This window comes from Pristiophorus japonicus, chromosome 29 (assembly GCF_044704955.1).
Source record: "Pristiophorus japonicus isolate sPriJap1 chromosome 29, sPriJap1.hap1, whole genome shotgun sequence".
NCBI lineage: Eukaryota > Metazoa > Chordata > Chondrichthyes > Pristiophoridae > Pristiophorus > Pristiophorus japonicus.
The window spans coordinates 3,470,214-3,486,387 of NC_092005.1; positions in this window are offsets into that span (position 1 = coordinate 3,470,214).

Sequence of the window (16,174 nt, forward strand, 5' to 3'; positions counted from 1 at the left end):
GATTTGATGCCTCCGTGTCAGGGGTGCCTGGTTTAATGCCTCAGTGTAAGGGGTCCCTGGATTTCATGTCACAGTAGAAGGAGTCCCTGGATTTGATGGCTCAGTGTAAGAGATTCCTGGATTTGATGCCTCTGTGTAAGGGAGCCCTAGAATTGATGCCTCAGTTTAAGGGCTCCCTGGATTTGATGCCTCAGTGCGAGGGATCCCTGGATTTGCTGTCTCAGTGTAAGGGGTCCCTGGATTTGATGTCTCAGTGTAAGGGGTCCCTGGATTTCAAATCTCAGTGCAGGGGTCCCTGGATTTGATGTCTCAGTGTAAGAGCTCCCTGGATTTGATGCCTCGGTGTAAGGGGTCCCTGGATTTGACGTCTCAGTGGAAGGGGTCCCTGGATTTGATGGCTCAGTGTAAGGGATCCCTGGATTTGTTGTCTCAGTGTAAGGGTTCCCTAGAATTGATGCCTCAGTTTAAGGACTCCCTGCATTTGATGCCTCAGTGTAAGGGGTCCCTGGATTTGATGCCTCCGTGTCAGGGGTGCCTGGTTTAATGCCTCAGTGTAAGGGGTCCCTGGATTTCATGTCACAGTAGGAGGGTTCCCTGGATTTGATGGCTCAGTGTAAGAGATTCCTGGATTTGATGCCTCAGTGTAAGTGGTCCCTCGATTTGATGCCTGTGTGCAAGGGGTCCCTGGAATTGATGCCTCAGTGTATGCGGTCCCTGGATTCGATGCATCAGAGTAAGGGGTCCCTGGATTTGGTGTCTCAGTGTAAGGGGTTCCTGGATTTGATGGCTCAGTGTAAGGGGTCCCTGGATTTGATGCCTCATTGTAAGAGGTCCCTGGATTTGGTGCCTCAGTGTAAGGGTTCCCTGGATATGATGCCTCAGTGTAAGGGGTCCGTGGATTTGATGCCTCAGTGTAAGGGGTCCCTGGATTTGAAGTCTCAGTGCAGAGGTTCCTGAATTTGATGTCTCAGTTTCAGGGGTCCCTAGATTTGTTCCCTCAGTGAAAGGGGACCCTGGATTTGATGCCTCAGTGTAAGGAGTCCCTGGATTTGATGTCTCAGTAGAAGGGGTCCCTGGATTTGATGCCTCTGTGTAAGGGGTCCCTGGAATTCATGCCTCAGTGTCAGGGGTCCCTGGATTTGGTGACTCGGTGTAAGGGGTCCATGGATTTGATGGCTCAGTGTAAGGGGTCACTGGATTTGATGTCTCATTGTCAGAGGTCCCTGGATTTGGTGCCTCAGTGTAAGGGGTCCGTGGATTTGATGCCTCAGTGTATGGGGTCCTTGGATTTGAGGCCTCAGTTTCAGCGGACCCTGGATTTGATTCCTCAGTGAAAAGGGTCCATGGATTTTATGCCTCAGTGTAAGTGGTCCCTTTAATTGATGCCTCAATGTAAGTGGTCCCTTTAATTGGTGCCTCAGTGTAAGTGGACCCTCGATTTCATGTCTCAGTGTTAAGTGTCCCTGGATTTGAAGCTTCAGTGTTCTTGGTCCCTGGATTTGATGCCTCTGTGTAAGGTGTCCCTGGATTTGTGTCTCAGTGTAAGGCCTCCCTGGATTTGATGTCTCAGTGTAAGGGGTCCCTGGATTTGATGTCTCAGATTTAGGGGTCCCTGGATTTTATACTCAGTGTAAGGGGTCCCTGGATTTGATGCCTCAGTGTAAGGGGTCCTTGGATTTGATGCCTCAGTGGAAGGAGTCCGTGGATTTAGTGCCCCAGTGTTACGGGCCCTGGATTTGATGTCTCGGTGTAAGAGGTCCCTGGATTTGATGCCTCGGAAAAAGCGGTCCCTGGATTTGATGTCTCAGTAGAAGGGGTCCCTGCATTTGCTGGCTCAGTGTAAGGGATCCCTGGATTTGATGTCTCAGTGTAAGGGGTCCCTCGATTTGATGCCTCTGCGCAAGGGGTCACTGGAATTGATGCCTCAGTTTAAGGGCTCCCAGGATTTGATGCCTCAGTGTAAGGGGTCGCTGGATTTGGCGCTTCAGTGTAAGGTGTCCCTGAATTTGATGCCTCTGTGTAAGGGGTCCCTGGATTTGATGCCTCAGTTTAGCAGGTCCCTGGATTTGCTGCCTCAGTGTAAGGGGTCCCTGGATGTGATGCCTCAGTGTAAGGGGTCCGTGGATTTGATGCCTCAGTGTCAGTGGTCCCTGGATTTGATGCCTCAGTGTAAGTGGTCCCTGGATTTGATGTCTCAGTGTTAGGGGTCCCTGGATTTGATGTCTCAGTGTAAGGGTCCCAGGATTTGTTGTCTCAGAGTAATGGGTCCCTGGATTTGATGTCTCAGTGTAAGGGATCACTGGATTTGATGTCTCAGTGTTAGGGGTCCCTGGATTTGATGTCTCAGTGTAAGGGTCCCAGGATTTGTTGTCTCAGTGTAATGGTTCCCTGGATTTGATGTCTCCGTGTAAGGGGTCCCTGGATTTGATATCTCAGTGTAAACGATCCCTGGATTTGGTGCCTCATTGTAAGGGGTCTCTGGATTTGGTGTCTCAGTGTAAGGGGACTCTGGATTTGGTGTCTCAGTGCAAGGGGTCACTGGATTTGATGGCTCAGTGTAAGGGGTCCCTGGATTTGATGCCTCATTGTAAGAGGTCCCTGGATTTGGTGCCTCAGTGTAAGGGTTCCCTGGATATGATGCCTCAGTGTAAGGGGTCCGTTGATTTGATGCCTCAGTGTAAGGGGTCCCTGGATTTGAAGTCTCAGTGCAGAGGTTCCTGGATTTGATGTCTCAGTTTCAGGGGTCCCTAGATTTGTTCCCTCAGTGAAAGGGGACCCTGGATTTGATGCCTCAGTGTAAGGGGTCCCTGGATTTGATGTCTCAGTAGAAGGGGTCCCTGGATTTGATGCCTCTGTGTAAGGGGTCCCTGGAATTCATGCCTCAGTGTCAGGGGTCCCTGGATTTGGTGACTCGGTGTAAGGGGTACCTGGATTTGATGGCTCAGTGTAAGGGGTCACTGGATTTGATGTCTCATTGTCAGAAGTCCCTGGATTTGGTGCCTCAGTGTAAGGGGTCCGTGGATTTGATGCCTCAGTGTATGGGGTCCTTGGATTTGAGGCCTCAGTTTCAGCGGACCCTGGATTTGATTCCTCAGTGAAAAGGGTCCATGGATTTTATGCCTCTGTGTAAGTGGTCCCTTTAATTGATGCCTCAGTGTAAGTGGTCCCTTTAATTGATGTCTCAGTTTTAGGGGTCCCTGGATTTGATGTCTCAGTGTAAGGGTCCCAGGATTTGTTGTCTCAGAGTAATGGGTCCCTGGATTTGATGTCTCAGTGTAAGGGATCACTGGATTTGATGTCTCAGTGTTAGGGGTCCCTGGATTTGATGTCTCAGTGTAAGGGTCCCAGGATTTGTTGTCTCAGTGTAATGGTTCCCTGGATTTGATGTCTCCGTGTAAGGGGTCCCTGGATTTGATATCTCAGTGTGAACGATCCCTGGATTTGGTGCCTCAGTGTAAGGGGACTCTGGATTTGGTGTCTCAGTGTAAGGGGTCACTGGATTTGAAGTCTCAGAGCAGAGGTTCCTGGATTTGATGTCTCAGTTTAAGGGGTCCCTAGATTTGTTCCCTCAGTGAAAGGGGACCCTGGATTTGATGCCTCAGTGTAAGGGGTCCCTGGATTTAATGTCTCAGTAGAAGGGGTCCCTGGATTTGATGCCTCTGTGTAAGGGGTCCCTGGAATTCATGCCTCAGTGTAAGGGCTCCCTGGATTTGATGCCTCAGTGTAACGGGTCCCTGGATTTGGTGACTCGGTGTAAGGGGTCCCTGGATTTGATGGCTCAGTGTAAGGGGTCACTGGATTTGATGTCTCATTGTCAGAGGTCCCTGGATTTGGTGCCTCAGTGTAAGGGGTCCGTGGATTTGAGGCCTCAGTGTATAGGGTCCCTGGATTTGAGGCCTCGGTTTCAGGGGACCCTGGATTTGATTCCTCAGTGAAAAGGGTCCATGGATTTTATGCCTCAGTGTAAGTGGTCCCTTTAATTGATGCCTCAATGTAAGTGGTCCCTTTAATTGGTGCCTCAGTGTAAGTGGACCCTCGATTTCATGTCTCAGTGTTAAGTGTCCCTGGATTTGAAGCTTCAGTGTTCTTGGTCCCTGGATTTGATGCTTCTGTGTAAGGTGTCCCTGGATTTGTGTCTCAGTGTAAGGCCTCCCTGGATTTGATGTCTCAGTGTAAGGGGTCCCTGGATTTGATGTCTCAGATTTAGGGGTCCCTGGATTTTATACTCAGTGTAAGGGGTCCCTGGATTTGATGCCTCAGTGTAAGGGGTCCTTGGATTTGATGCCTCAGTGGAAGGAGTCCGTGGATTTAGTGCCCCAGTGTTACGGGCCCTGGATTTGATGTCTCGGTGTAAGAGGTCCCTGGATTTGATGCCTCGGAAAAAGCGGTCCCTGGATTTGATGTCTCAGTAGAAGGGGTCCCTGCATTTGCTGGCTCAGTGTAAGGGATCCCTGGATTTGATGTCTCAGTGTAAGGGGTCCCTCGATTTGATGCCTCTGCGCAAGGGGTCACTGGAATTGATGCCTCAGTTTAAGGGCTCCCAGGATTTGATGCCTCAGTGTAAGGGGTCGCTGGATTTGGCGCTTCAGTGTAAGGTGTCCCTGAATTTGATGCCTCAGTGTAAGGGGTCCCTGGATTTGATGTCTCAGTGTTAGTGGTCCCTGGATTTGATGCCTCAGTGTAAGTGGTCCCTGGATTTGATGCCTCAGTGTAAGGGGTCACTGGATTTGATGTCTCATTGTCAGAGGTCCCTGGATTTGGTGCCTCAGTGTAAGGGGTCCGTGGATTTGATGCCTCAGTGTATGGGGTCCCTGGATTTGAGGCCTCGGTTGCAGGGGACCCTGGATTTGATTCCTCAGTGAAAAGGGTCCATGGATTTTATGCCTCAGTGTAAGTGGTTCCTTTAATTGATGCCTCAATGTAAGTGGTCCCTTTAATTGATGCCTCAGTGTAAGTGGACCCTCGATTTGATGTCTCAGTGTTAAGTGTCCCTGGATTTGATGCCTCTGTGTAAGGTGTCCCTGGATTTGATGTCTCATGGTAAGGGATCCCTGCATTTGAAGCCTCAGTGTAAGGGGTCCCTGGATTTGTGTCTCAGTGTAAGGCCTCCCTGGATTTGATGTCTCAGTTAAGGGGTCCCTGGATTTGATGTCTCAGATTTAGGGGTCCCTGGATTTTATACTCAGTGTAAGGGGTCCCTGGATTTGATGCCTCAGTGTAAGGGGTACCTGGATTTGATGCCTCAGTGCAAGGGGTCCGTGGATTTGATGCCTCAGTGCTAGGGGTCCCTGGATTTGATGCCTCATTGTAAGGGATCCCTGGATTTTATGCCTCAGTGTTAGGTGTCCCTGGATTTGATGCTTCAGTGTCAGGCGACCCTGGATTTGATGCCTCAGTGAAAGGGGCCCATGGATGTGATGTCTCAGTGCAAGGGGTCCCTGGATTTGAAGCCTCAGTGTAAGGGGTTCCTGGATTTGAAGCCTCAGTGTAAGGGGTCCCAGGATTTGGTGTCTCAGTGTAAGGGGTCCCTGGCTTTGGTGTCTCAGTGTAAGGGCTCCCTGGATTTGATGTCTCAGTGTAAGGGGTCCCTGGATTTGGTGCCTCAGTGTAAGGGGTCCCTGGATTTGAAGCCTTAGTGCAAGGTGTCCCTGGATTTGGTGTCTCAGTTTAAGGGGTCCCTGGATTTGATGTCTCAGTGTCAGTGGTCCCTGGACTTGATGCCTCAGTGTTAGTGGTCCCTGGATTTGATGCCTCAGTGTAAGTGGTCCCTGGATTTGATGCCTCAGTGTAAGGGGTCACTGGATTTGATGTCTCATTGTCAGAGGTCCCTGGATTTGGTGCCTCAGTGTAAGGGGTCCGTGGATTTGATGCCTCAGTGTATGGGGTCCCTGGATTTGAGTCCTCGGTTTCAGGGGACCCTGGATTTGATTCCTCAGTGAAAAGGGTCCATGGATTTTATGCCTCAGTGTAAGTGGTCCCTTTAATTGATGCCTCAATGTAAGTGGTCCCTTTAATTGATGCCTCAGTGTAAGTGGACCCTCGATTTGATGTCTCAGTGTTAAGTGTCCCTGGATTTGATGTCTCATGGTAAGGGATCCCTGCATTTGAAGCCTCAGTGTAAGGGGTCCCTGGATTTGATGTCTCAGTGTAAGGGGTCCATGGATTTGATGTCTCAGTGTTAGGGGACCCTGGATTTGATGTCTCAGTGTAAGGGTCCCAGGATTTGTTGTCTCAGTGTAACGGGTCCCTAGATTTGATGTCTCAGTGTAAGGGATGACTGCATTTGATGCCTCAGTGTAAGGGGTCCCTGGATGTGGTGTCTCAGTGTAAGGGGTCCCTCGATTTAATGCCTCAGTGTAAGGGGTCCCGGGATGTAATGCCTCAGTGTAAGGGGTCCCTGGATTTGCTGCCTCAGTTTAAGAGCTCCCTGGATTTGCTGCCTCAGTGTAAGGGGTCCCTGGATTTGTTGCCTCAGTGTAAGAGGTCACTGGATTTGATGTCACAGTGTAAGGGGTCCCTGGATTTGATGTCTCAGTGTAAGGGGTCTCTGGATTTGGTGTCTCAGTGTAAGGGGTCCCCGGATTTGAAGTCTCAGTGCAGGGGTCCCTGGATTTGATGTCTCAGTGTAAGGGATCCCTGGATTTGACGCCTCAGTGTAAGGGGTCCCTCGATTTGATGCCTCTGTGTAAGGGGTCACTGGAATTGATGCCACAGTGTAAGGGGTCACTGGAATTCATGCCACAGTGTAAGGGGTCCGTGTATTGATGCCTCAGTGTAAGGGGTCCCTGGATTTGATGTCTCAGTAGAAGGGATCCCTGGATTTGATGTCTCAGTGTAAGGGGTCCCTCGATTTGATGCCTCTGTGTAAGGGGTCCCTGGATTTGATGCCTCAGGGTCAGGGGTGCCTGGATTTGATGCCTCAGTGTAAGGGGTCCCTGGATTTTATGGCACAGTGTAAGGGGTCCCTGGATTTGATGCCTCATTGTAAGATGTCCCTGGATTTGGTGCCTCAGTGTAAGGGGTCCGTGGATTTGATGCCTCACTGTTAGAGGTCCCTGAATTTGCTGCCTCATTGTAAGGGATCCCTGGATTTTATGCCTCAGTGTATGTGGTCCCTGGATTTGATGCCTCAGTGTCAGGGGACCCTGGATTTGATGCCTCAGTGAAAGGGGCCCATGGATTTGATGTCTGTGTTAGGTGTCCCTGGATTTGATGCTTCAGTGTAAGGGGTCCCTGGATTTGATGTCTCAGTGTAAGGGGTCCCTGCATTTGAAGCCTCAGTGTAAGGGGTTCCTGGATTTGAAGCCTCAGTGTAAGGGGTCCTTGGATTTGAATCCTTAGTGTAATGTGTCCCTAGATTTGGTGTCTCATTTTAAGGGCTCCCTGGATTTGCTGTCTCAGTGAAAGGGCTTCCTGGATTTGATGGCTGAGTGTAAGGCGTCACTGGATTTGATGCCTCAGTGTAAGGGTTCCCTGGATTTGATGTCTCAGTGTAAGTGGTCCCTGGATTTGATGCCTCAGTGTAAGTGGTCCCTGGATTTGATGTCTCAGTGTTAGGGGTCCCTGGATTTGATGTCTCAGTGTAAGGGTCCCAGGATTTGTTGTCTCAGTGTAATGGGTCCCTGGATTTGATGTCTCAGTGTAAGGGATCACTGGATTTGATGTCCCAGTGTTAGGGGTCCCTGGATTTGATGTCTCAGTGTAAGGGTCCCAGGATTTGTTGTCTCAGTGTAATGGGTCCCTGGATTTGGTGTCTCAGTGTCAGGGGACCCTGGATTTGGTGTCTTAGTGCAAGGGTTCTTAGATTTGATGCCACAGTGAAAAGACTCCCTGGATTTGATGCCTCAGTGTCAGGGGTCCCTGGATTTGATGCCTCAGTGTAAGGGCTCCCTGGATTTGATGTCTCAGTGTAAGGGTTCCCTGGATTTGAAATCTCATTCCAGGGGTCCCTGGATTTGATGTCTCAGTGTAAGGGGACCCTGGATTTGATGTCTCAGTAGAAGGGGTCCCTGGATTTGATGACTCTGTGTAAGGGTTCCCTGGAATTCATGCCTCAGTGTAAGGGCTCCCTGGATTTGATGCCTCAGTGTAAGGGGTCCCTGGATTTGATGGCTCAGTGTAAGGGGTCACTGGATTTGATGTCTCATTTTAAGAGGTCCCTGGATTTGGTGCCTCAGTGTAAGGGGTCCCTGGATTTGATGCCTCAGTGTAAGGGGTCCGTGGATTTGATGCCTCAGTGTATGGGGTCCCTGGATTTGAGGCCTCAGTTTCAGGGGGCCCTGGATTTGATTTCTCAGTGAAAGGTGTCCATGGATTTTATGCTTCAGTGTAAGTGGTCCCTTTAATTGATGCCTCTGTGTGAGGTGTCTCATGGTAAGGGGTCCCTGGATTTGAAGCCTCAGTGCAAGGGGTCCCCGGATTTGAAGCCTCAGTGTCAGGTGTCCCAGGATTTGGTGTCTCAGTGTAAGGGGTGCCTGGCTTTGGCGTCTCAGTGTAAGGCCTCCCTGGATTTGATGTCTCAGTGTAAGGGGTCCCTGGATTTGATTTCTCAGATTTAGGGGTCCCTGGATTTTATGCCTCAGTGTAAGGGTTCCCTGGATTTGATGCCTCAGTGCATGGGTTCCCTGGATTTTGTGCCTCAGTGGAAGGAGACCGTGGATTTAGTGGCCCAGTGTAACGGTCCCTGGACTTGGTGTCTCAGTGTAAGGGATCCCTGGATTTTATGGCACAGTGTAAGGGCTCCCTAAAATTTGATGCCTCATTGTAAGATGTCCCTGGATTTGATGCCTAAGTGTAAGGGGTCCGTGGATTTGATGCCTCACTGTTAGGGGTCCCTGGATTTGATGCCTCATTGTAAGGGATCCCTGGATTTTATGCCTCAGTGTATGGGGTCCCTGGATTTGATGCCTCAGTGTCAGGGGACCCTGGATTTGATGCCTCAGTGAAAAGGGCCCATGGATTTGATGTCTCAGTGTTCGGTGTCCCTGGATTTGATGTTTCAGTGTAAGGGGTCCCTGGATTTGAAGCCTCAGTGTAAGGGGTCCTTGGATTTGAAGCCTTCGTGTAAGGTGTCCCTGGATTTGGTGTTTCAGTTTAAGGAGTCCCTGGATTTGGTGTCTCAGTGAAATGGCTTCCTGGATTTGATGTCTGAGTGTAAGGCGTCACTGGATTTGATGCCTCAGTGTAAGGGGTCCCTGGATTTGATGTCTCAGTGTTAGTGGTCCCTGGATTTGATGTCTCAGTGTAAGGGGTCCCTGGATTTGATGTCTCAGTGTTAGGGGACCCTGGATTTGATGTCTCAGTGTAAGGGTCGCAGGATTTGTTGTCTCAGTGTAACGGGTCCCTAGATTTGATGTCTCAGTGTAAGGGTTCACTGCATTTGATGTCTCAGTATAAGGGGTCCATCGATTTGATGCCACAGTGAAAGGACTCCCTGGGTTTGATGCCTCAGTGTAAGGGGTCCCTGGATTTGATGTCTCAGTGTAAACGGTCCATGGATTTGGTGCCTCAGTGTAAGGTGTCCCTGGATTTGGTGCCTCAGTGTAAGGGGTCCCTGGATTTGATGTCACAGTGTTAGCGGACCCTGGATTTGATGTCTCAGTGTAAGGGTCCCTGGATTTGATGTCTCAGTGCAACGGGTCCCAAGATTTGATGTCTCAGTGTAAGGGATCACTGCATTTGATGCCTCAGTGTAAGGGGTCCCTGGATGTGGTGTCTCAGTATAAGGGGTCCCTGGATTTGAAGTCTCAGTGCAGGGGTCGCTGGATTTGATGTCTCAGTGTAAGGGGACCCTGGATTTGATGCCTCAGTGTAAGGGGTCCCTGGATTTGATGTCTCAGTAGAAGGGGTCACTGGATTTGATGACTCTGTGCAAGGGGTCCCTGGAATTCATGCCTCAGTGTAAGGGCTCCCTGGATTTGATGCCTCAGTGTAAGGGGTCCCTGGATTTGATGGCTCAGTTTAAGGGGTCCATGGATTTTATGCCTCAGTGTAAGTGGTCCCTTTAATTGATGCCTCAGTGTAAGTGGTCCCTCGATTTGATGTCTCAATGTTCGGTGTCCCTGGATTTGATGCTTCAGTGTAAGGGGTCCCTTGATTTGATGCCTCTGTGTAAGGTGTCCCTGGATTTGATGTCTCATGGTAAGGGTTCCCTGGATTTGAAGCCTCAGTGCAAGGGGTCCCAGGATTTGGTGTCTCAGTGTAAGGGGTGCCTGGCTTTGGTGTCTCAGTGTAAGGCCTCCCTGGATTTGATGTCTCAGTGTAAGGGGTCCCTGGATTTGATGTCTCAGATTTAGGGGTCCCTGGATTTTATGCCTCAGTGTAAGGGATCCCTGGATTTTATTGCACAGTGTAAGGGGTCCCTGGATTTGATGCCTCATTGTAAGATGTCCCTGGATTTGATGCTTCAGTGTAAGGGGTCCCTGGATTTGATGCCTCAGTGTAAGGTGTCCCTGGATTTGATGTCTCAGTGTAAGGGGTCCCTGAATTTGAAGCCTCAGTGTAAGGGGTTCCTGGATTTGAAGCCTCAGTGGAAGCGGTCCCTGGATTTGATGTCTCAGAGTAAGGGGTCTCTGGTTTTGATGCCTCAGTGTAAGGGGTCCCTGGATTTGATGCCTCAGTTTAAGGGGTCCCTGGATTTGATGCCTCAGTGTCAGGGGTCCCTGGATTTGATGCCTCAGTGTAATGGGTCCCTGGAGTTGATGCCTCAGTGCAAGTGGTCCCTGGATTTGATGTCTCAGTGTAAATGGTCCCTTGATTTGATGCCTCAGTGTAAATGGTCCCTGGATTTGATGCCTCAGTGTAAGGGGTCCCTGGATTTGATGTCTCAGTGTAAGGGGGACCCTGGATTTGATGTCTCAGTGTAAGGGTCCCAGGATTTGTTGTCTCAGTGCAACGGGTCCCTAGATTTGATGTCTCAGTGTAAGGGATCACTGCACTTGATGCCTCAGTGTAAGGGGTCCCTCGATTTGATGCCACAGTGAAAGGACTCCCTGGATTTGGTGCCTCAGTGTAAGGGCTCCCTGGATTTGATGTCTCAGTGTAAGGGGACTCTGGATTTGGTGTCTCAGTGTAAGGGGTCCCTGGATTTGGTGCCTCAGTGTAAGGGGTCCCTGGATTTGATGGCTCAGTGTAAGGGGTCACTGGATTTGATGTCTCATTGTAAGAGGTCCCTGGATTTGGTGCCTCAGTGTCAGGGTTCCCTGGATTTGATGCCTCAGTTTCAGGGGACCCTGGATTTGCTTCCTCAGTGAAAGGTGTCCATGGATTTTATGCCTCAGTGTAAGTGGTCCCTTTAATTGATGCCTCAGTGTAAGTGGTCCCTTTAATTGATGCCTCAGTGTAAGTGGTCCCTCGATTTGATATCTCAGTGTTCGGTGTCCCTGGATTTGATGCTTCAGTGTAAGGTGTCCCTGGATTTGATGTCTCATGGTAAGGGGTCCCAGGATTTGGTGTCTCAGTGTAAGGGGTGCCTGGCTTTGGTGTCTCAGTGTAAGGGGTCCCTGGATTTGATGTCTCAGATTTAGCGGTCCCTGGATTTGATGCCTCAGTGTAAGGGTTCCCTGGATTTTGTGCCTCAGTGGAAGGAGTCCGTGGATTTAGTGCCCCAGTGTAACGGGCCCTGGACTTGGTGTCTCAGTGTAAGGGATCCCTGAATTTTATGGCACAGTGTAAGGGGTCCCTGGATTTGATGCCTCATTGTAAGATGTTCCTGGATTTGGTGCCTCAGTGTAAGGGGTCCCTGGATTTGATGCCTCAGTGTCAGGGGTCCGTGGATTTGATGCCTCAGTGTTAGGGTTCCCTGGTTTTGATGCCTCAGTGTTAGGGGTCCCTGGATTGGTTGCCTCATTGTAAGGGATCCCTGGATTTTATGCCTCAGTGTATGGGGACCCTGGATTTGATGCCTCAGTGTCAGGGGACCTGTGATTTGATGCCTCAGTGAAAGGGGCCCATGGATTTGATGTCTCAGATTTAGGGATCCCTGGATTTTATGCCTCAGTGTAAGGGATCCCTGGATTTTATGGCACAGTGTAAGGGGTCCCTGGATTTGATGCCTCATTGTAAGATGTCCCTGGATTTGATGCTTCAGTGTAAGGGGTCCCTGGATTTGATGCCTCAGTGTAAGGTGTCCCTGGATTTGATGACTCAGTGTAAGTGGTCGCTGAATTTGAAGCCTCAGTGTAAGGGGTTCCTGGATTTGATGTCTCAGAGTAAGGGGTCTCTGGTTTTGATGCCTCAGTGTAAGGGGTCCCTGGATTTGATGCCTCAGTTTAAGGGGTCCCTCGATTTGATGCCACAGTGAAAGGACTCCCTGGATTTGGTGCCTCAGTGTAAGGGTTCCCTGGATTTGATGTCTCAGTGTAAGGGGACTCTGGATTTGGTGTCTCAGTGTAAGGGGTCCCTGGATTTGGTGCCTCAGTGTAAGGGGTCCCTGGATTTGATGGCTCAGTGTAAGGGGTCACTGGATTTGATGTCTCATTGCAAGAGGTCCCTGGATTTGGTGCCTCAGTGTCAGGGTTCCCTGGATTTGAGGCCTCAGTTTCAGGGGACCCTGGATTTGATTCCTCAGTGAAAGGTGTCCATGGATTTTATGCCTCAGTGTAAGTGGTCCCTTTAATTGATGCCTCAGTGTAAGTGGTCCCTCGATTTGATGTCTCAGTGTTCGGTGTCCCTGGATTTGATGCTTCAGTGTAAGGGGTCCCTGGATTTGATGCCTCTGTGTCAGGTTCCCTGGATTTGATGTCTCATGGTAAGGGGTCCCAGGATTTGGTGTCTCAGTGTAAGGGGTGCCTGGCTTTGGTGTCTCAGTGTAAGGCCTCCCTGGATTTGATGTCTCAGTGTAAGGGGTCCCTGGATTTGATGTCTCAGATTTAGGGGTCCCTGGATTTGATGCCTCAGTGTAAGGGTTCCCTGGATTTGATGCCTCAGTGTAAGGGTTCCCTGGATTTTGTGCCTCAGTGGAAGGAGTCCGTGGATTTAGTGCCCCAGTGTAACGGGCCCTGGACTTGGTGTCTCAGTGTAAGGGATCCCAGGATTTTATGGCACAGTGTAAGGGGTCCCTGGATTTGATGCCTCATTGTAAGATGTTCCTGGATTTGGTGCCTCAGTTTAAGGGGTCCCTGGATTTGATGCCTCAGTGTAAGGGGTCCGTGGATTTGATGCCTCAGTGTTAGGGGTCCCTGGATTTGATGCCTCAGTGTTAGGGGTCCCTGGATTGGTTGCCTCATTGTAAGGGATCCCTGGATTTTATGCCTCAGTGTATGGGGTCCCTGGATTTGATGCCTCAGTGTCAGGGGACCTGTGATTTGATGCCTCAGTGAAAGGGGCCCATGGATTTGATGTCTCAGTGTTAGGTGTCCCTGGATTTGATGCTTCAGTGCAAGGGGTCCCTGGATTTGATGCCTCAGTGTAAGGTGTCCCTGGATTTGATGTCTCAGTGTAAGGGGTCCCTGGATTTGATGCCTCAGTGTAAGGGGTTCCTGGATTTGAAGCCTCAGTGTAAGGGGTCCCAGGATTTGGTGTCTCAGTGTAAGGGGTCTCTGGTTTTGATGCCTCAGCGTAAGGGGTCCCTGGATTTGATGTCTCAGTGTAAACGGTCCCTGGATTTGGTGCCTCAGTGTAAGGTGTCCCTGGATTTGGTGCCTCAGTGTAAGGGGTCCCTGGATTTGAAGTCACAGTGTAAGGGGTCCCTGGATTTGGTGTCTCAGTGAAAGGACTTCCTGGATTTGATGTGTGAGTGTGAGGGGTCCCTGGATTTGATGTCTCACTCTCAGTGGTCCCTGGATTTGATGCCTCAGTGTAAGGGGTCCCTGGATTTGATGTCTCAGTGTTAGTGGTCGCTGGATTTGATGTCTCAGTGTAAGTGGTCCCTGGATTTGATGTCTCAGTGTAAGGGGTCCCTGGATTTGATGTCTCAGTGTCAGGGTCCCAGGATTTGTTGTCTCAGTGCAACGGGTCCCTCGATTTGATGCCACAGTGAAAGGACTCCCTGGGTTTGATGCCTCAGTGTAAGGGGTCCCTGGATTTGATGTCTCAGTGTAAGGGGTCCCTCGATTTGATGCCTCTGTGCAAGGGGTCACTGGAATTGATGCCTCAGTTTAAGGGCTCCCTGGATTTGATGCCTCAGTGTAAGGGTTCCTGGATTTGGCGCTTCAGTGTAAGGTATCCCTGAATTTGATGCCTCTGTGTAAGGTGTCCCTGGATTTGATGCCTCAGTTTAAGAGGTCCCTGGATTTGATGCGTCAGTGTAAGGGGTCCCTGGATTTGATGTCTCAGTGGAAGGCGTCCATGGATTTGGTGCCTCAATGTAAGTGGTCCCTGGATTTGATGCCTCAGTGTAAGGGGTCCCTGGATTTGATGTCTCAGTGTTGGGGGTCCCTGGATTTCATGTCTCAGTGTAAGGATCCCTGGATTTGATGTCTCAGTGTAAGCGGTCCCTTGATTTGATGCCTCAGTGGAAGGGGACCCTGTATTTGATGTCTCAGTGGAAGTGATCCCTGGATGTGATGTCTCAGTGTAAGGGCTCCCTGGATTTGTTGCCTCAGTGAAAGTGGTCCCTGGATTTGATGCCTCAGTGTAAGGGGTCCCTGGATTTGATGCCACAGTGTAAGGGGTTCATGGATTTGTTGTCTCAGTGTTAGGTGACCGTGGATTTGATGCTTCAGTGAAAGGGTTCCCTGGATTTGATGCCTCAGTGTAAGGGTTCCCTGGATTTGATGTCTCAGTAGAAGGGGTCCCTGGATTTGCTGGCTCAGTGTAAGGGATCCCTGGATTTGATGTTTCAGTGTAAGGGGACCCTCGATTTGTTGCCTCTGTGTAAGTGGTCACTGGAATTGATGCCTCAGTCTAAGGGCCCCCTGGATTTGATGCCTCAGTGTAAGGGGTCGCTGGATTTGATTCCTCAGTTTAAGAGGTCCCTGGATTTGGTGCCTCAGTGTTAGGGGTCCCTGGATTTGATGTCTCAGTGTCAGGGGTCCGTGTATTGATGCCCCAGCGGAAGGGGTCCCTGGATTTGATGCCTCAGTGTAAAGGGCCCCTGGATATTTTTCCTCAGTGTATGGGTTCCCTCGATTTGATGCCTCAGTGTAAGGGGTCCCTGGATTAGTTGCCTCAGTGAAAGTGGTCCATGGATTTGATGCCTCAGTGTAAGTGGTCCCTGCATTTGAATCCTCAGTGCAAGTGATCCCTCGATTGGATGTCTCAGTGTTAGGTGTCCCTGGATTTGATGCTTCAGTGTAAGGGTTCCCTGGATTTGATGCCTCAGTGTAAGGGGTCCCTGGATTTGGTGCCTCAGTCTAAGTGGCCCCTGGAGTTGATGCCTTAGTGTAAGGGGACCCGGAATTTGATGTTTCAGTGTAAGGGGACCCTCGATTTGTTGCCTCTGTGTAAGTGGTCACTGGAATTAATGCCTCAGTCTAAGGGCCCCCTGGATTTGATGCCTCAGTGTAAGGGGTCCCTGGATTTGATTCCTCAGTGTAAGCGGATCCTGGATTTGATGCCTCAGTTTAAGAGGTCCCTGGATTTGGTGCCTCAGTGTAAGGGGTCACTGGAATTGAAGTCTCAGTGTAAGGGGTCCCTCGAATTGATGCCTCAGTGTAAGAGGTCACTGGAATTGATGCCTCAGTTTAAGGGCTCCCTGGATTTGATGCCTCAGTGTATGGGGTCCCTGGATTTGATGCCTCAGTGCAAGCGGTCCCTGGATTTGATGCCTCAGTTTAAGACGTCCCTGGTTTTGCTGCATCAGTGTAAGGCCTCCCTGGATTTGATGCTTCAGTGTAATGCGTCCCTGGCTTTGATGCCTCAGTGGAAGTGGTTCCTGGATTTGGTGTCTCAATGTAAGGGGTCCCTGGATTTGAAGACTCAGTGTAAGGGGTCCCTGGATTTGAAGACTCAGTGTAAGGGGTCCCTGGATTTGGTGTTTCAGTGTAAGGGGTCCCTGGATTTTATGCCTCAGTGTTAGGTCTCCCTGGATTTGGTGCCTCAGTGTAATGGGTCCCTGGATTTGATGCGTCATAGTAAGGGGTCCCTGGATTTGTTGCCTCAGTATACGATGTCACTGGATCAGATGACTCAGTGTAAGGGGACCCGGGATTTGGTGACTCTGTGTAAGGGGTCCCTGGATTTGAAACCTCAGTGTAAGGGTTCCCTGGATTTGATGCCTCAGTGTAAGGGATCC